This window comes from Nannospalax galili, unplaced genomic scaffold (genome assembly GCF_000622305.1).
Source record: "Nannospalax galili isolate Female #2095 unplaced genomic scaffold, S.galili_v1.0 scaffold171, whole genome shotgun sequence".
Taxonomy (NCBI): Eukaryota; Metazoa; Chordata; class Mammalia; order Rodentia; family Spalacidae; genus Nannospalax; species Nannospalax galili.
The window spans coordinates 353,026-371,244 of NW_008329362.1; positions in this window are offsets into that span (position 1 = coordinate 353,026).

Below are 18,219 nucleotides of genomic sequence, written 5' to 3' on the forward strand. Positions count from 1 at the left end.
GGCCTTCCATTTCCTATCTGATGAAGTAAAATGCTCTAGCTGTACTGTGCTGTCATTAATTTTGTACTTCATGAGTAGTGTGGGTGGGTAATTTGTCTCTAAGTTTACAGATCCACAGAAAGAATAATTGCATTCCAGGAATTATGTGAATAAATTATTTGTAAGGATATACAGCTTCACTTGATTTAGGCGGTGAGACTGTGAACCATAGCTGAGGCTGTAATGGAACAAGACTATTTGTGAGGAGGAGGTGGTGTGTGTGTGTGTGTGTGTGTGTGTGTGTCAAAGACACAGAGAGACAGAGAGACAGAGGGAGAGAGAGAGAGAGTCTAATTTGTGTCTCCAAAGTCTCCAAATGTCTTTCTGTGTAGATCTATCCACTGGAGCCTGGTTAGCCTACCAAGTGTCATACCCTTGAAAGAGATTGACTCTTCCCTTCCCAGCAACCATGTGTTGTGAATAACTCCTCAGTTAGGATTGGTTTTTCTTACCCGCTTCTTGAAGTCTAGACTGTGATTTTGTCTGGATTGAGCTTATGTAAGATCTGTGCGTGCTGCTTCCATTGATGTAAATTAATATGAGTAACTGACCAGCTGTCTGAAAGACTCTGTTTTTTTGTAGTCATCCACCACCTCTGGCTCTTCCAGTCTTTCCACACTCTCTTCTATAATGATCCTTGAGTCTTGGGAGGAAGAACTTTGATGTAGATGTCCTATTCACTGATAAGCAGTCTGTACCCTCTTATTTTCAGCACATTGGCCAGTTGCTGTTCACTATGTCAATCACCATCTGCTGAATAAGGAAGCTTTTTTGCTGATGCATTAATCTATGTGTATAATAATAAATCACTACGAGGCAGTTAAATATCTTTTTAGCATAACAGCAGTATTAAGCTCTCCCCTATGTCCTGTAGCCTATTTCAGCTAAGGTTCCTGGGCCCAATATCAATGTCAGGTAAAGGCTCCATCTTATAAATTCGACCTTACATCCAATTAGAAAGTGGTTGGTTTCTCCAATAATATTCAAGCCACTATTGCACCGATGGGTATATCTTGCCAGGCCAATTGTTACTTTAGATTGCAGGATTCACAGTTGAGTAAGATCAATGATTAATTTTCTCTTCAAGCAGCATGCGTATCACCTTTCCATGAAAGTTGGACATTAAACATGAAAAAATTCCCATTTTATATCAATTCTTTAAAAATGCATTGTCACAGTTCAGTGACCACAATTCAAGCCTGATGGGCTTGGTGATCCCAAGGTATAGGTGCAGAAGAAATCAGGATGCAGGGGATGCAGTGGAGTGTGAACCAGTGCATACTTTATTCTAAGAAGCAACCTTATTTATAGTAAAACAAGGGGAATAGAAATGTTCTTATCAAGTGAAACTATCTCATTCTGACATTTGCAGTACCTTCCTGACCTTTACAATATCTTCAAGTTCCCAGGGCTCAGCCCTTTTTGGGATCTTATCTATCTTTGTAGCTTTATTATACAAGCTTACTTATGTACCTTTAATAGGATTCAAGGAACAATCAGTCTTATGATAATAACTTCAGATCAAGAACGTTCAGGTTCCCAGGGAACTGAGGCCTCTCATTCCAGCTCTGAGTTGGTTTCAGATCAGAGCTCAGGCCTTCACAATTCCCCTTTCTTCATATTTTATAATGCCAGATCACGTCATATCCAGGACAGAAGGACTGTGCCTATCTTAGGTTGCCTTCTGCTAGAGCAAAGCCTTACCCATTATTGGCATGCAGCTTCCGTCAGCTACGCCCTGTCTTAGGTTGACTTTCTCCCAGAAGATCTTACCCGTCTTTGACTACTGGCCTTCATTAAGAGAGGGAGCCCAATCTTGTATTATGTACAATTGCCTTGATTTGCCACAAGGATTTTATTAACATAGAAGGAAAACCATGCTAAATCCTGCTAAACCATTCACAATGGAAGTGATTCCCTATTATTTTCAGCCTTCATTTTCTCATTGTGATAATGCAAAGCAGTAACAAGTGTTTCAGCAAGTTGCTTATTAGTAATGTGAGATCCAATTCCAACAACACATTGATACCTGATAAACAATAGACATAAAAGTATTATAAAAGTAACAGTGGAAGATCCAAGACTATGTGACAAAATTGCCACCATCCTCGAGGATCAAGACCAGAAAGGGTATTAGCTAAGTTAGTTGCTACTTGATCAATAGAACTTGTAGAAGGTATTTCCTCTGAAAATATCTCATATATCTCTTCCTGTAATTGTATCTCATTAAAAGTTACATTATCCATTTTACCTTGAATATACAATTCTATATTTTCCCATTCATATTTGGAATCATTATATTTATGTGGGGTAATACAAATTTGAGAAGAATTCCAATCACATATATATTGCATAGTTTTTGCAATTCCAGTAGCTTATTTCCCAACCGATGAAGTCCCCCTTGTAAAGCCACAATTTCTTCCTATAGTTGTGAGTTAATCTGAGCCTGATGTGTCCAAAGTTTATGAGAATCATCATGCAAATGTTCAATAAAGTCTTGCATTTGTACAGATTTCTGAAGTGCCACACCAGCAGTAGTAGCAGCAGCAGCTAAAGCGATGAGTCCCCAAATAGTGGCAATAATCAAGCCAATCGTACGTTTGCCTCGTCATAACAGTCCTTTAAAAAAGTCACACAATTAGTCCTTGAATAGGACTGTTTTCCCAGGGACAATACATTTTCACAGGAATCCATAAGGAATTTCATTGAGTTAAAATCATGACTGATTCAAAAGATTGATTAAATATGGAATTATTAAGACAAGTATATAGACGATAATTTTGACAAGTTAGCTTCATCCCCTGTATGATTATGGGTCTTATTAATATTACTAAAGGGAAATGCACACAAGCCATAATATTATAGGTTTTAACCTTAAAAAAATCATAAAATGCAGGAGAAGACTTAGTACCAGCATAAGTGCCATTTAAAATATCTACAGACTTAAGGGCAGCTAATAATTTCCATACATGTAAGTGAGGAGAATATAATCTTGATCCTATTCTTATCTGAGGTCAAGGATTAGTTATTCCTCCATCCATCGAAGCCATAAGTCTGCCATTTTTATATTGTTACTCATAGGAACAGTATCATTCAAGATACAATATGGGTTGGACTTATAATCATTACAAACTTTTAACCAAATTCCCAAAGGACCCCAATCAATCCAAGTATGATTTTGAGACCTATAAATTTTTCCTTTCATTCCTCTACAATTTTGCCATTCCAAGGTTTATAGATTTATCTGACCATAAGAGAAGCTTTCACATTCTGACATAGCTGGACCACCTGTGTCCTCATATTCTGTCCAATCAGGACACACAGACTGAGCAGAGAGGTGTGCCATATGTGTTCGACTCCTATTCCAAGTACCACCAGGAACGATCCAATTCTGCTGTCTTATAGGATAACAAGGAGGAGTTCCAAAGCATATAATATCAGAAGACACAAAATTGAGTATAATTATAAAAAGTCCCTTCCTCATTAGAATAATCTGGCTGACCTGTTCCATAGGGTGGAGACAACACATTCATAGGAAAAGTTGTAACTACTATGATAGGTTCCTTCCAAGTATAGGGACGGAGAAGAAGGGGATTAGGTACATAAGCCCAATTTATTACCTCAGTTTCAGCAGTGGAAGTGCAAGTAATCAAAGCACACATAGCTAAGAGTAGATGTTCTGGGGTAAGCTCTTTTCCTGTATGATTAACCACAGACCAAGCCTTAGAAGTCAAGGCATTCAATTGACCCCAAGTGGGAAGAGATAACTTTTCCTGATGACGTTGATGTTTACTGGTCGGCGATAATGCCCCCATTGTTTGGAGCAGTATCTCCTGATCCTTTTTGCACTGTACCCCCGTCTTCATTGGTCAAGGTCTGCAAATGGATCCAATGGCCAGGATGCCAGAAGGAGACTCCATTTCCTTTGGAAACAAAACCAAACTCTTTGCCTGGTATTAGTAGCCTTTCCTGGTACCCAATCTTGGGATTCTCCTGGCTTAATTCAGACATTCACTAGTTCAGGCAGGAGTGATGATTCCTGTAAAAGATAGTTATCTGCCGAGATAAAACTTCTTCTTGGGTCAGATTTAAAAATTCATAATAAACAAAATTAATAATAAACAAAATATCTTGTATTAATAACTTCATATTGTGTTCCTCAAATGGAACTTCCAAAACTACATAAGCTCAGGCCTCACAAAACCAGGCTCCAACCCTGATAAGTAGGGAGGATACTTTTCCTTCTCATGATTAATAACTAATTAATAATAATTTATCATTCTTATGTCCTAAAGTTCTAAATTCCTTATAGTATGGTGTATAATTCTTTCCTTTTAATTTTTTAATATACATTTTAAGATATCCATGACATTGTAGCTAGAAGGTACCCAGTTAAATATATCTCTTATATAACCATACACAGTACTGTAGTTTGTATTAATGACCACATAGAGGATCCCTATGGGCATGCGCGCTGGGCTCCCGGGGTCCCGCGCGCACTCTCGGGATGGCCCCCAACAGATCCCATTGACCATTTTTACTATAAACAATAATTCCCTCTATATCAAAGGTTTACACCTTAGCTGTTTTAACCATACAGTGTTTTACTCTTAGGCTGCTTTGTGTCTCCTTTTTGTATCACAGGATCAGGGGGCCAGTCTGAGCCTGGAGTTTTGGAGAATGAATGATTCTGAAGTGGGACTATGGAAACATAAACAAACTTAGAATATGGAAACATGCAAACACTATAACTATCCAAATAACTCAATACTATTAACTAACTGAAATCATAGCGTGTATTAGAAGAGATACATATGCACATATAACATCATTTAAACTAACTGGAGCCAGCTGGTCAAAATATTTAGAATTTAATTTTAGAGAAGAAGAGAGACAGTAAACTGAATGGGCAGCCATGTTGAAACCAAATAGACAACTGTTGAAACTGAATGGACAACTATTGAAACTGAATGGACAGCTATCAAACAGCAACACAATGGATAGCTATCAAACAACAACAGAATGGATAGCTATCACAACATCAACAGAATGTATAGCTATCAAAACAGCAACAGAATGGATAGCTTTGAAACAGCAACCCCCTGAGGGCTGCTCCCCGGGATGTTCTTTACTATTAAGCAACAAGTACTAATTTGCTGAAGCAATCTAAGCATAGCCTACAGTAGCCATCTATATAACATTCTTTACAAACATATTTAACATTATTTTTATTATAGAACTACCAACTAAAATTCACACTGTAGCTGTTTTAATTGTACAGTGCCTTATACCCTTAGGCTGTTTCGTAGTTCCCTTTTCTTTTCACAGGGTCAGGGGGCCAACCTGAACCTGGAAAAATTTTGGAGAACATATCTTGAGGTAATAGGCTTGAGTCTGAAATGGGAGGATCCTATCCCACCTCCAGAGTCAGCATCTTAATGAGCTCAAACAGCACAAGACAATTTACCCATATAATTAATTTAAAAAGGCATTTGTATTTCTTAGCCTAAAAATTACTTGCATGGTGAATCTTTTTGAAGAGGGCTGTCAATTTGGACTGGAAAAAACACTGTATTACATGAACTGGACCAAGAAACCATGACCTGGGGAACAGGTACTTAATCCAAATTTATACAACAAAATTCTTGTTATAAGAAACACAGAAAACAATAGTACCTAAAATAAAATGCAAAGAGACAACATCATAATACTCTACTTTTAATCTATCCCTGACATTGTAGTATAGGCATTCTATAAGAAAACATTAAAGGGTGCTATTGTTACAGTTATGGCTGAGGGAAGGTCCATGGCTGCCTACCTGTGGTTGCAGGGTTGAGGGAAAAGATGGTTGGCTGCCCCCACCACTTGTGAGGGGCCTGGGGGAAGGCCCCAAATCTCATTTCCCGAATGTTGTAGTTGAAACACAGGCATCGGTTTAGTATTTCTTATAAGATTTCCATCAATATCTGTCTTAGACCTACAACCTTGAGCCCAATGCACACTATGATGACAGCAGGAACACTTATCTGGTGGTTGGGATGGTAACTTAGGGCACTGCTATTTAACGAGTCCTTCGGTACCACAACTGAAACATTTTAGTTTCGATTTCATTGTCCCCTTTTGAAGATTTATAGAAATTGCCAAAATTTGAGCAAAAAGCTGCATCTTTCTATGTTCAGAGTGAACATTATGACAGGCTTGGGCATATCCCATTACGACAGGCTCTGGCATATCCCATAATGTTGTCTGTCTCTTTTATAGGTAAAATAGCTCTTTGACAATCCTCATTTGCATTTTCATAAGTCATAACATCTGTAATTACTTCTTGAGCAGCAACCCCAGGAACAGAACATTCCACAGCTTTTTGAAGGTGAGCCAAAAATTCTTCATATGGCTCCTGAGATCCCTGAATAATTTTAAGCCAAGGACCATGCTTTTCTCCCTCAGGTTGTATATGATCCCAAGCTTCAAGACAGATCTCCTGAAGTTGAGCATATATAATCTCAGGTGCATTAGCCTGTTGTGCAGGCAAATCATGGGCTCCTGTTCCTGTTAGCGTAGGATCAACTAATAGCTCGAATATGTGCACCAGGAGAAGCAGCATTGTCTCTAGCTTTTGAGGAAGCAAGTTCATTATACCATATAGCCCATTGAATATACTCTGATGGTTTCACCAATGATCTACACAGAACTTTCCAAACATAAGGTGACTGTGGACCATATAGTGTTACCGCTTTTTGAACCTTAGTAATGTGATCTATATCTATACCTTCATAAGTAGATGCTTGTGTTGCAATTCCAGTGACAGGTGGATGTCGAATAACTGGAAATGCAGCTTTAGACATAATAATTTCCCAAGCCAAAAATAATTTCTTTCACATAAGGTGACTGTGGGCTATATAGTGTTACTGCTTTTCGAACCTTAGAAATGTGATCTATGGCTATACCTTCATAAGTAGATGCTTGTGCTGCAATTCCATTGACAGGTGGATGTCGAATAACTGGAAATGCAGCTTTAGACATAATAATTTCAGAGTCAGATTCAGATTCAGAAGTTTGTGCCAACAATTTTGCAAGAGCCGCTGTTACTCTCCCCCTTCGGTTAAGTTTCCTTTTTACTTTATGCTTAGTCACAACCAGTCTCTGTAATTCCTTTCTAGTGCATCGAGCCATAACTGATTCCTCATCAGAATCTAATGAGTCTTCTGTTTCTCCTGAACTTGGAAAACTTGGAGCCAGACAAGGAGGAACTAAAGCCTCGTTCCAGACCTACGTTTAGGTTTCCTTTGTAATTTATGCTTAGTCACAACCAATCTCTGTAATTCCTTTCTAATGTATCAAGCCATAACTTAATCCTCATCAGAATCTAATGAATCTTCGGTTTCATCTGAGCTTGGGAAACTTGGAGCCAGAGAAGGAGGAACTAAAGGCTCCGTCCTTGCAGAAGTATCTAAAGAAGGCTCTGAAAAAGAAACTTCTTGAATTTCTCTAGCAACTTTATTTTTTAACTCCTCAGGAACATCAAAGAGATTAACTGCTTCATTAGAAGTACAAAAAACCTGAGTTGGTGACAAGATATATGGACCTTGATTAATTAGTGTAATAGTTGTTCTAATGAATGCCCACTCAGACCAAAAATCAAGCAGTATACTTAATGCTTTTTCCACCTAGGAAAGTATAGAAACAAAAGGAGTAGACTTACCCTGTCCCATTATACTTGCTTAAACCGCAACTCTATCCTGAACACCTCCTCTGGGCACAATGTCGGGGGTCCCTGTTCGGGTGCCAGATGTCATAGTTCAGTGACCACAATTCAAGCCTGATGGGCTTGGCTATCCCGAGGTATAGGTGCAGAAGAAATCAGGACACAGGGGATGCAGTGGAGTGTAACTGCAACTCTGTCATCAACACTTCCTCCAGGTACAATGTCAGGGGTCCCTGTTTGGGTACCAGCTGTCATGGTTCAGTGACCACAATTCAATCCTGATGGGCTTGAGGATCCTGAGGTATATAAAACAAGAGGAATAGAAATGTTCTTCTCAAGTGAAACTATCTCATTCTGACATTTGCAGTACCTTCCTGACCTTTACAATATCTTCAAGTTCCCAGGGCTCAGCCCTTTTTGGGATCTTATCTGTCTTTGTAGCTTTATTATACAAGCTTACTTATGTACCTTTAATAGGGTTCAAGGAACAATCAGTTTTATGATAAGAATAACTTCAGATCAAAAACATTCAGGTTCCCAGGGAACTGAGGCCTCCCATTCCAACTCTGAGTTGATTTCAGATCAGAGCTCACGCCTTCACAATGCATAATTAAGAAATTGAACACCTATTTTGCAATGAGTAATAAAGAATTTCACATTTTTCCTTTAAAACATCAGAAAGAGGATTTACTTTTAAAACTCAGTTGTGAGAAAATACATGGGATATTGCAACCTGGAAAGATTTCTTAGCTAAAGAATTCCATAACTTGGATAATTTTGGCTCTATTTTCAGGCAATGTTTCAAGATCCAAAAATTATGCTCATAAAGAAACCAAATCCTGAGGCTATTTTTTTTTTCAGAAATATCACATTAGTGCCACTGTCAATAATGTATTCATGTGGAAACACTGCAAGGCTATGGATTAAACACTGCGGAGGATAAGATGTCAAAAACACAAAGGAATTAAAACCCTGGAACTGCACTTTCAGTCACCTTTTATCATTTTTTTCAATTGGACATCCCATGGTGTGTTCAGCACTGTTATTGCCTGGAAGTAAAAATGTGATTAGAGAATCACAGACTGAATGTGTTGAAAAGTACCCCATATTTCCTGACCGAACAGAAAATTGTGAGTTGCCTATTGAAACAGAGACATACTTGAAGTAATTGAAGTGGATAATCATTTGGATACTTATAGGGAACCAAATGCCATGTCATATGCAACAAACAGCATAAGGACTAGCACAGCTGGAGTAGTACAGGTGATTAGTGGATTGTATTCCACCTTGTTAATAATAGTGTTATGTGTTGAATCTAAAAATGACCCCTGAAGGCTCATGTTAAAGAATTATCTGCCATCTGATAGGATTTGTAAATGTGACTGGATTATGAATCCTTGAATTTTATGAGTTGATAATTTTACTAATGAATTCATAGCTGAGTTAGGGCCTAATTCGAGGGAATGCATCAAAGAAGATGAACCTCCCTGCCCCTGAGCTTTCTTCATTGTGCTTCTGTTTCTTGCCTACCAAGGGGTAAGCATCATTGCTGACTCATACCCTTCCATCACAATGTTCTGCCTCATCACAGACCCACCCAGAAACAAGGAGGCCAGGTGACATGAGGTAAAATCTATGAAACTGAACCACAAGTCTTACCATAACTTTCTTTTTCTATCAGATATTTTGCTGCAGTGACAGAAAAGCTAATACATGGAGTGAGGGTGGGGCAACACTGTATTTTACTCCAAGTGAGAGAATACATCATTGAAATGCTCTGAAAACAGTAACAAAATAATGAATTACAGTGTAAGGGGCTTCAGGACTGTTCCTTGCATATATTCAGGACAGAAAAAAACAGAAACAAGCCATGCAATTACACAAGTCTTCTATCTGGCACAGAAGGATGGCTAAATGCAGGGATAACAGTAAAGAAGGTTAGAAGTAGCAGAAGAGTTTGCTGAGGGTGAACCCAAACAGGGTGCTCCCTTGGTGTAGATGTGCAGTATGTGCATAAGAAAGTAGGCAAAGGTGTTTGCAAAGATTTGACCGGAAAAAAATGAGAGTATTCAGATCTCAATTATTATGTAAGGAGGCAGGAAGAGCAGGAAAATTTGTGAGAAAACAGGGAATTAAATTTAAGCATAGGATATTTATGATACATTATTTGATCAATAAATCAAGATGGCAAATAGATAAAGATACAATCCTGGATTTAATGAAAACTTTTACCTAAGAGAGAGACATTTCACAGCCATCAGCATATAGACTGAATGTCATCTTTCTATCATTGTTACAAAATACCTGTGAAAAACAAATTTAGAAGGAAGAAAGTCTTAATTTGACTCAAAATTTCATACTAGGATTACCTGTCCTGTCGCACTGAGCTTGTAGCACAGTTTACCATGGGAGGTAATGGCAGAGAGGGCTTGTTCACTTTGTGATGTCCTGGAAGCAAAGAGAGGAAGAAAAATGGGCAAAGTAACATTACCCTTCAAGAACAGGCTCCAGATGACCTAACTCTCCCCCACTACCAGCTGCTGACAAAGCACATAGGCCAAGGCTTTTAGGGGAAATACAACATTCAGACTTCAGAATTTGGCATTTAAATTAAGGGACTGGCTATGATCATCTAAGGGATCAATACACAGAAAAGGAAACTTTCAAAATGGGAGCCCTGGGGTCATACTTGGACTAAAAAAAGAGAGATTACAATAGGGAAGCAAGTACTGAGTGATGTACTCAAGGCTCTCTGGTACAGTTGGGGATGCTGAGTCTACTGCCTGTCTAGAAAGGAGGTGAAGATAAAGTTTAATTCACAGTCTACCACGTCATATATCCCTATACCTGGCTCTGTAGGCTGGAGGAAAAAAAATATGTTTTTCTAATTCAAATATAGTTGTCTTACAAGCTAGTGATAAGCCTCACTGTAACAATTTTAAATGATAGTATTTCAAACAAAATTTAGTATCATTAGCAAATGCTGCCTATTATTAATAAGGTGATATTTATCAATTGTGCACTGATTTTTGATCATTTGGGTTAATCAGGGAAGATTACTTGAAGGAAATCAAAAGAAAAACATAAAACAATAACACATCAGAAACAGAGCAGAGGAAAGCCTCCTAACTTATAATGTTGTCCTAAGGGCGGCAGCAGAGTTCATAGAGATAAATGTGAAGATAAGTAGAAAATATGACATTGTATTTACTAATAAGAAAAATAATGTGATATGAGATGGAAACAGTTCTCTACAATTCGAAGCAGTTGCTTTAACAATCAAAGATGGGCATGTTGTCAAGAGTAACATGAGGAAGACTGAGTTTGTAGCTGGTCAGAGAGGAACACCTTGGTTTGGGAATCCCATAGAAGTTACTTTTGAAATACTTTTATTTTTTCAGAGGAAAAAATTGAGAATCATGAGCTGAATAAGAGGAGTTAGGAGTTTATAAGAGGCTTATTAGATAGAAAACAGGAAAACATTTTCCTAGGAAAATGGCAAGTGTATACAGTATGTATATTTATAGGCCTACCAAAGGTTACTGGCTGTAAATGTTTTAGAATGCTGATATTTGTTTGGTTTGGTTCTTCTTCAAAGGCATATGTTCAGACACAGAGTATCTGGGCTGGGGCTTAGCCAGGCAAATATAATGGAGGATATATAAAATGTGGAATACATGTGCTGAAGTATTATAATCAGTGATAACATCAGGCAGCTGTGTGAGGGCAAAGCAAATGTGCTCTGCAGGAAGCCATGAGAAGATTTGTCAGTGGCCAAAGACTTTCTGAAGTTTAAATGTTACAATTAGCAACACTTGAAACCCAAAAGGCAGGACTTTAGATTAACTTGTAGTGTCATTCTTGGGAGTTTTCATTCTGAATCACTAGACTGAAGCTGTTTTGGAATACAGAAAGAAAAGATCTAAAAAAGGAGAAAATGTTTGCACAGGCAATGCAGTGATGAGTGAAGGAGACTAAGTCATCTCAGGAGCACAGTTCCAGAGAATGCCCTTCTCTTGACACTGCCTTAGGAGAGGAGAAGCTCTGGTTAGGTCTGGATTTTACTCCTGGATTCATTTAGAAATTGAAACACAGGCATGAGAGCCAAAGCTTGCCAAATGCTGCTAGATGTCAAATCAGGGCAGAAAGTTACAATATAATGAAGTTCTGGAGGGTCAATTAAATGAGGTATTGGTAAGGGTTCTCTAAAGAAAGAGAACCAGTAGAATATGTACATACAGGTATATATATGCTAGCTTACAGGATACAGTCCAAGTAGCCCAAAAATAGTTGTACCACACTGGAGAGGCTGAGAATACAGTAGTTGCTTAGTTGCTCAGTCCACGAAGCTAGATGTCTCAGTAGTCCCAATCTGGTGCTGAAGTCCTGACAAATTCCTAGAGATCTGCTAGTCTTCAGTCTATGTTGGAATTCAAAAAGTTGGTCAGAGCAGAGAGATGAACTCACTGGTGAGAGAGAAGGCGAGGAACAAAAAGCAAGGACTCCCTTCTGCCATGGACTTTTATAGAGGCTGCAATCAGAAGGTAATGCCCACAGTTAGGGTGTGTCTTCCAGCTTCAGATGATCTAATCAAGAAGGTCCCTCATTTCAGTTAATCCCAGATCAAGTCAAGTTGACACCCAAGGTTAGCCATCACAAATGACCGGTGCATAATTCACATTGGAGTAACTATAGAGATGAGAAGAAGGAAAGAAGAGGCAATATGTTAAAAACTCAAGAATTTGCTGAGTGAGAGTTGAGAACTGGGTAGAGGAAGGCGAGAAAAAGTTGGATGAGCTGAAGTTGTACAGGGCTTTTCTTCAGAGATGAAAAAGTTTAAAAGACAAAATAGTGAAGAATGAGAGTAGAGAGATGGCTCAGGGTTAAGAGCGCTTACTGACTTTGCAGAAGACCTGGGTTCAGGTCCCAGCACCAACATCATGTGGTTCACAACCACCTGTAACTTTAGGTCTTGGAAATCAGACACCTTCTTCTGGCCTCTGCTGGTTCCTGCACACATGTGGTGGAAGTAGACACATACAAATATACATATACACACATAAATTCAATCAATAGGTAAAAAAATAATGCAATTAATAAGTAAATATTGGGGGGCTGGAGAGATGGCTTATCAGTTAAAAACACTGGTTGTTCTTGCAGAAGACCTGGGCTCGAATCCCAGCCCCCATATAGCAGCTAACAACTGTCTGTAACTCCAGTTCCAGGGGATCTGATGGCCTCTTCCAATGTAAATATTGGAAGTCACAAAGGAGAAACCATCATGCAGCTTTCACCATAGTTGGGCCAGAATTCGAGTGTGGGTACTAGTCTGGCCCCCAAGTCTTCTGCACTGAGCTACATAGCATTAAAATCTCCCCCAGAATCAGTTCATTCAAGCACTTAAATAAATGCACATCACAGGTTCTCAAAGTATCTGCATTAGTAACTTTTGTCATTTTTCTGGCCCAATACCTGACTGAGAGCAACTTGAGAGAAGAGTTTGTTTTGGCTCACAGTTCAAGATACACTACATCATGGTGGGAAAGTCATGGTGCCAGGAGCTTAAGGCAGATGATCACATTGTACCCACAGTCACGAAACAGGAAAGTGCTAATGCTGAATTTCAGCTTGCTTTCTCCTTTTTATTCAGTATGGTCTCTAGCCAATGCAATGGCGATGCCTATATTTAGGGTAAGTCTTCCCATCTCAGTTGTTGCAATCTAGAATCTCCAACAGAGATATTTCCAGAGGTTTGTCTTCTAGGTATTTCTAGATCCTGTCAAGGTGACAGTAAATATTAAGCATCACAGTATTAATTAAATATTTGTAAGTTTATAAACAAATGAGAAACCTCCAGAGATACTCCAAGCACACATACACACATAATTTGTTTTCTGCTTGTTACATGCATTAATTAAATGCAAACCAACAAATATTAAAAGACGCGAAAAGGGCTCAAGGCTATACACTTTTGTTTTATGTATTCAGGAGCAATAATTTCTATTGATTCATAAAGTGAAAAATCATAAATCTTAAATGCTGAAGCTTTTCCAGGGATGATATGTGTATTTCCCTATCTTTGTAAACGTTACACAAGACTTATTCCAGCATCCACATCTGTTAAATCATTATCCTTTACATGAGTAACTGTTGCAGATGTTCCTGCTGATTAATGGAGAACAGCTATATTTATTGTGGTTTAGCATTGCAAGTATACTATTATGACTTCTCACAGCACAAAGGCAGTTTGCTGTGATGCTATGATATGGATATTAGGTGGACAGCCACAACTCACTACTTCAGATCTGAAGGGTCTCTATCCAATGATGCTCTATACAGACCACAGAAAGGATCCTACCCTCATTTTCAGCATTTGTAGAGAGGATATTTTCAAATTACGTCCTCCCATATTCAATATTGTTCATAAGTTTTTTTTCTGTCTTAACAATCAACTGCAAATGCAAAACCAGCAAAATGTTCACCAGTAAGTTCTTATTAAGTGCTCTATTTATTTTTTAAAATATTTTGCTTATTATTTTTATTTTATTTTATTTATTTTATTTTATTTTACGATTGCAGAGGCCAGAAGAAAGAGTTGGATTCCCCTGAAGCTGAAGTTATGAACCAAAGTTCTCCTTGCTGTGCTTTTTTCACCCATACGGGAGCTTCCACTAAATCAACCTTATTCAATACTTTTTTTTTCCTCTCTATCATCCAATGAAGAAGGAAAATAAATACTGAAGATTTTGACAGAGATGAGATACATTTAGAAAGTGCAAGTTGTTTTTCTGCAATCCCCCTCCAGAACTAATTTGACCCATTTGGGGATATTGGTTCTGTTGAATAAAGTTTAAATGTTTTTCAACTACAATTTATGTTTATTAACTTCCCTGAGTAAAGTTTTCAGCTATGGAATAGTATTTTAAGGCTGATATAGGTGCTGTACAGATGAGCACTTGTCACATAAGGGTGTGTAGTCTGATCAAGTGTCAGGAGAGATGCACAGTGCTGTCCGTTATGAAATACAGTGGAAAACACTGTGCTGACACAAAGGCAATTAGGGGAGGAAGAAAGACTAACAAGTCTAATAATGCAAGAGTCCCCAAAGACCATAGGATAACTCCTTGGTTATGTTCACCTTGGATCCTCAAATCAATCTGTTAACATTTTTGGCCTCTTTTCCTCCTCCCTACAGTGAAAACAATTGGTTTACAGTAGATTTAAATTGAAAGCAGTTTTTGAAGCAGAAATGAGACAATAAAGATGATACCCATTTGGAAACTGTCAATCACTGAGCACTGATACATTGTTTTACTAACTAGAACGCATCTGGTCCCAGTGAAGCGCAGCATGAGGATGAAATGTGACAACACTGTAACTTGGGAAAAGGAAGCAAGATACTGGCCGCAGTGTTCCTGTTCTTTTAAAAGACACCAGAACAGGCGGCAGCTGACGAAAGGAAGCTTCTGACTCCAGCAATTGGGAGCAGCAGGGATCCGTAGGAGAGCTTGGTGCACACACAGCCTGAACTATTCCATGAGTAGACAAGCTGGAAGGGACAACATTCATCTGATTTCATCCAGGGTGGAAGGCTGAAGGCTACATAGGACTTCACAGTGAGAAAAATCTCAATATACAAGGAGGAAATTATCTTGTTCAAAATATTGTGGCGGAACCTGGTGCAAAATGTGTCATGTTCATAGTGTTAATTAGAAAGCTGAAGAAATAGAAAGGAATTCAGCCTGTGTGATGTTGACAGCCGGGTTTGTAGCAGAAGCAGCAGCTGCTTCAGTCTGTGGGGAACCCTCTAGGGGGCATGGTTTTGATGAAGTCCCAGTGAGCACTTCCAACACAGCAGTTTAATCATTTAATCCAAACCACATCCTGGGAACCTGGACTATTGCCATAGAGCAAGCAACTGTCCTTTGGCAGTCATCACCTGATATGGTGCCTGTTGGATGCGTTTCTGTGTTATTTACTTTCCATGCCATGGACTTGGTTTGCTGGCACACTCGCCGCTCAGCATAATCCCTGGATTTGATGTCCTGGCCTCAAGTGATGATATCTATAAATTTGGCTGACAGTATTTCCAGTTTAGAGATTAAGAGCCTATGAAAGAGGAGGAGACAGGTAATTGTCATCACTGGGTAGCAAATGAGCACTTTTAGGCAAAGCTAACAGTTCCTTTGGCACCATGTAAAAGAAAAGCTGGCCAGGTAATAATGTAAGCCACTGCACCTGGGCCGTTAAAACTCAGACGGCGTGTGAAACGTTTCATGTTTCATTTTTTCCCCTTGAAATGCTTGTTTCTGTCTGTAGACATTGCATGTTTATAACTTTATATTTTGGGGCAGAGAATGAGAAAGAAAATATGTTTATTGATTTAGAGACTTATTCAAATCTTGCAAGCTAGAGTTAAAGCAAAGATAATCAGAAAGGAGAAAAAGGCTTTGGCTATAGTAAGGATCTTTCCAAAAAATTAGAAAATGCTGAGTAGCATAAGGACTGAAAACACAGGCCGGGTAGACACTGCAGGTTTGAATCCCAACAGTAAAGGCGATTAGCTATGTGAACTTGCTCCATTTCCAAAACTCTAGCTATCTTCCTTTCTTCACATAGTAAATGGAGGTGTAAGAGACTAAATCTCTAACAAGCAAACAGGGTCACTAAAGAATAATAAACACGGGATACATTCTGCCTTTTAATCATTACAGGCTTTATTTTTAACTCCAAAAGACCCCTTTAATTGACCTGTTTAGGATTACATAGTCATGGATATTTCAAAGCTTAGAGCTGTGACCTATCAGCACCCGCTTCTTGTTTAAATTAACCCATCGAACATTAGGGGATGGGGAAGCATTAACACCTTTAAAAAATAGAATCCAGGCTCTCCCCCAGTGGTCTTTCAATTTTTGGTTTCTGAATCCCCTCCACACTTGTGGAGAGTTTTTCTCCTTGTGCATAATTCTTCATTTTTTTTCTAAAGTTTCTGCTATTTCTGAAATTTTCCCTGTCTTTTAATTCTTTAATTCTCAGATTAAAGACCTTATCCAAGACCCCTAGACTGATAACAGATTATAACAGAGGTATTAATATTACCTACCTCATCATTGGAAGACTATTGTAACTTATTTGCTTAATATGGTTAACAAGGATTGACTATATTCCTAAAAGTTCTTAGAATCCTATAGGTGGTCAGTGTTGATTTTCCCCAATATTTACAAATTATTTATATGAATGCATTTTTTGATATTACTATATATCAATTATAGTGAAGGAGTGTAATTCTTTTAATAAAAAAGTAATCCTCTGGAAATATCCAGGGAATACTTTAACTTAGGCTAAATGGTCATATGGCATTAACAATGTGTTTTTGTTGTGGTAAAAGGAACCTCACTATTCTTCAAATTAGAATATTTCACTGAAAAACTGAGTTGAAAACCACAGTAGTATTACTTTTGTGTGTGTGAGGGTTTAATGTTTTAGTCACACACAAAAAATGTCATTTCTAGTTGGTAGAAACATATCTCTCACACTATCTAATAAATTAAGAGTTAACACCACTAATGGGTAGGGAAATAAAAATCGTAATCAAATTATATAACATCTCACTTGAATTAGATATCTTGAAACAAAATGAAAAAAAAATAACAAATATTGCAAAAGAGTCAGAGAAGGGAGAATACGTATACTGTTAGCGTAAATATAAATTAATGAAGATATTATTAAAATTGATTTTGAGACTCCTCAAAAAGCTATATGCATTTAGGATTTGATAATATTTTTATATGCTTGCTGATCACTTGTACATTTCTTTTGAGAAATACATATGAAGCATATCTGTCCCTTTTAATTCAGTTATTTACTTTTTTGATTATCTGATTGTATTTCTTATATGCTTTAGGTATTAATTATTTGCCAGAAAAATTATATACTAATTATATGTAATTATTTGACATAATAGCCATGTGCATTCTGCAGTGTATATCTTCACTTCATTGATTATTTTCACTGCTGTGAAGAAGCTTCTTCTTTTGATATAATCCTGTTTATTCAATTCCCTTTTTTTACTTGTGTTTTTGGAGGCCAATCCCAAAAGAAAAACAAAATTCAAAGCCTAGAACAATATTTTTTCTAAAGCATCTATATTTTATTCTGTGTTTTCACAATTTCAGGCTTATATTTCATTTTTTTAATCTATTTTAATTTCTGTCTTGTTTTATATATCTTCATTTGGCCATTCTAATTTCCCCACAATTTGTTACTGTAGAAACTGTCCTTTCTCCCAAATATATCCTTGGGATATTTACTGGAAATTTTGTGGCTACAGATGTGTAGCTTTACCTCTGGGTTCTTGACTGTATTCCACTGGTTTGTGTGTCAAGTGGTATGTCAGTTCTTTGTAATTTGATTTGTACCACAACTTGCAATGTACTTTGAAACCAGGTATTATGATGCATTGCAAAATTCATGGT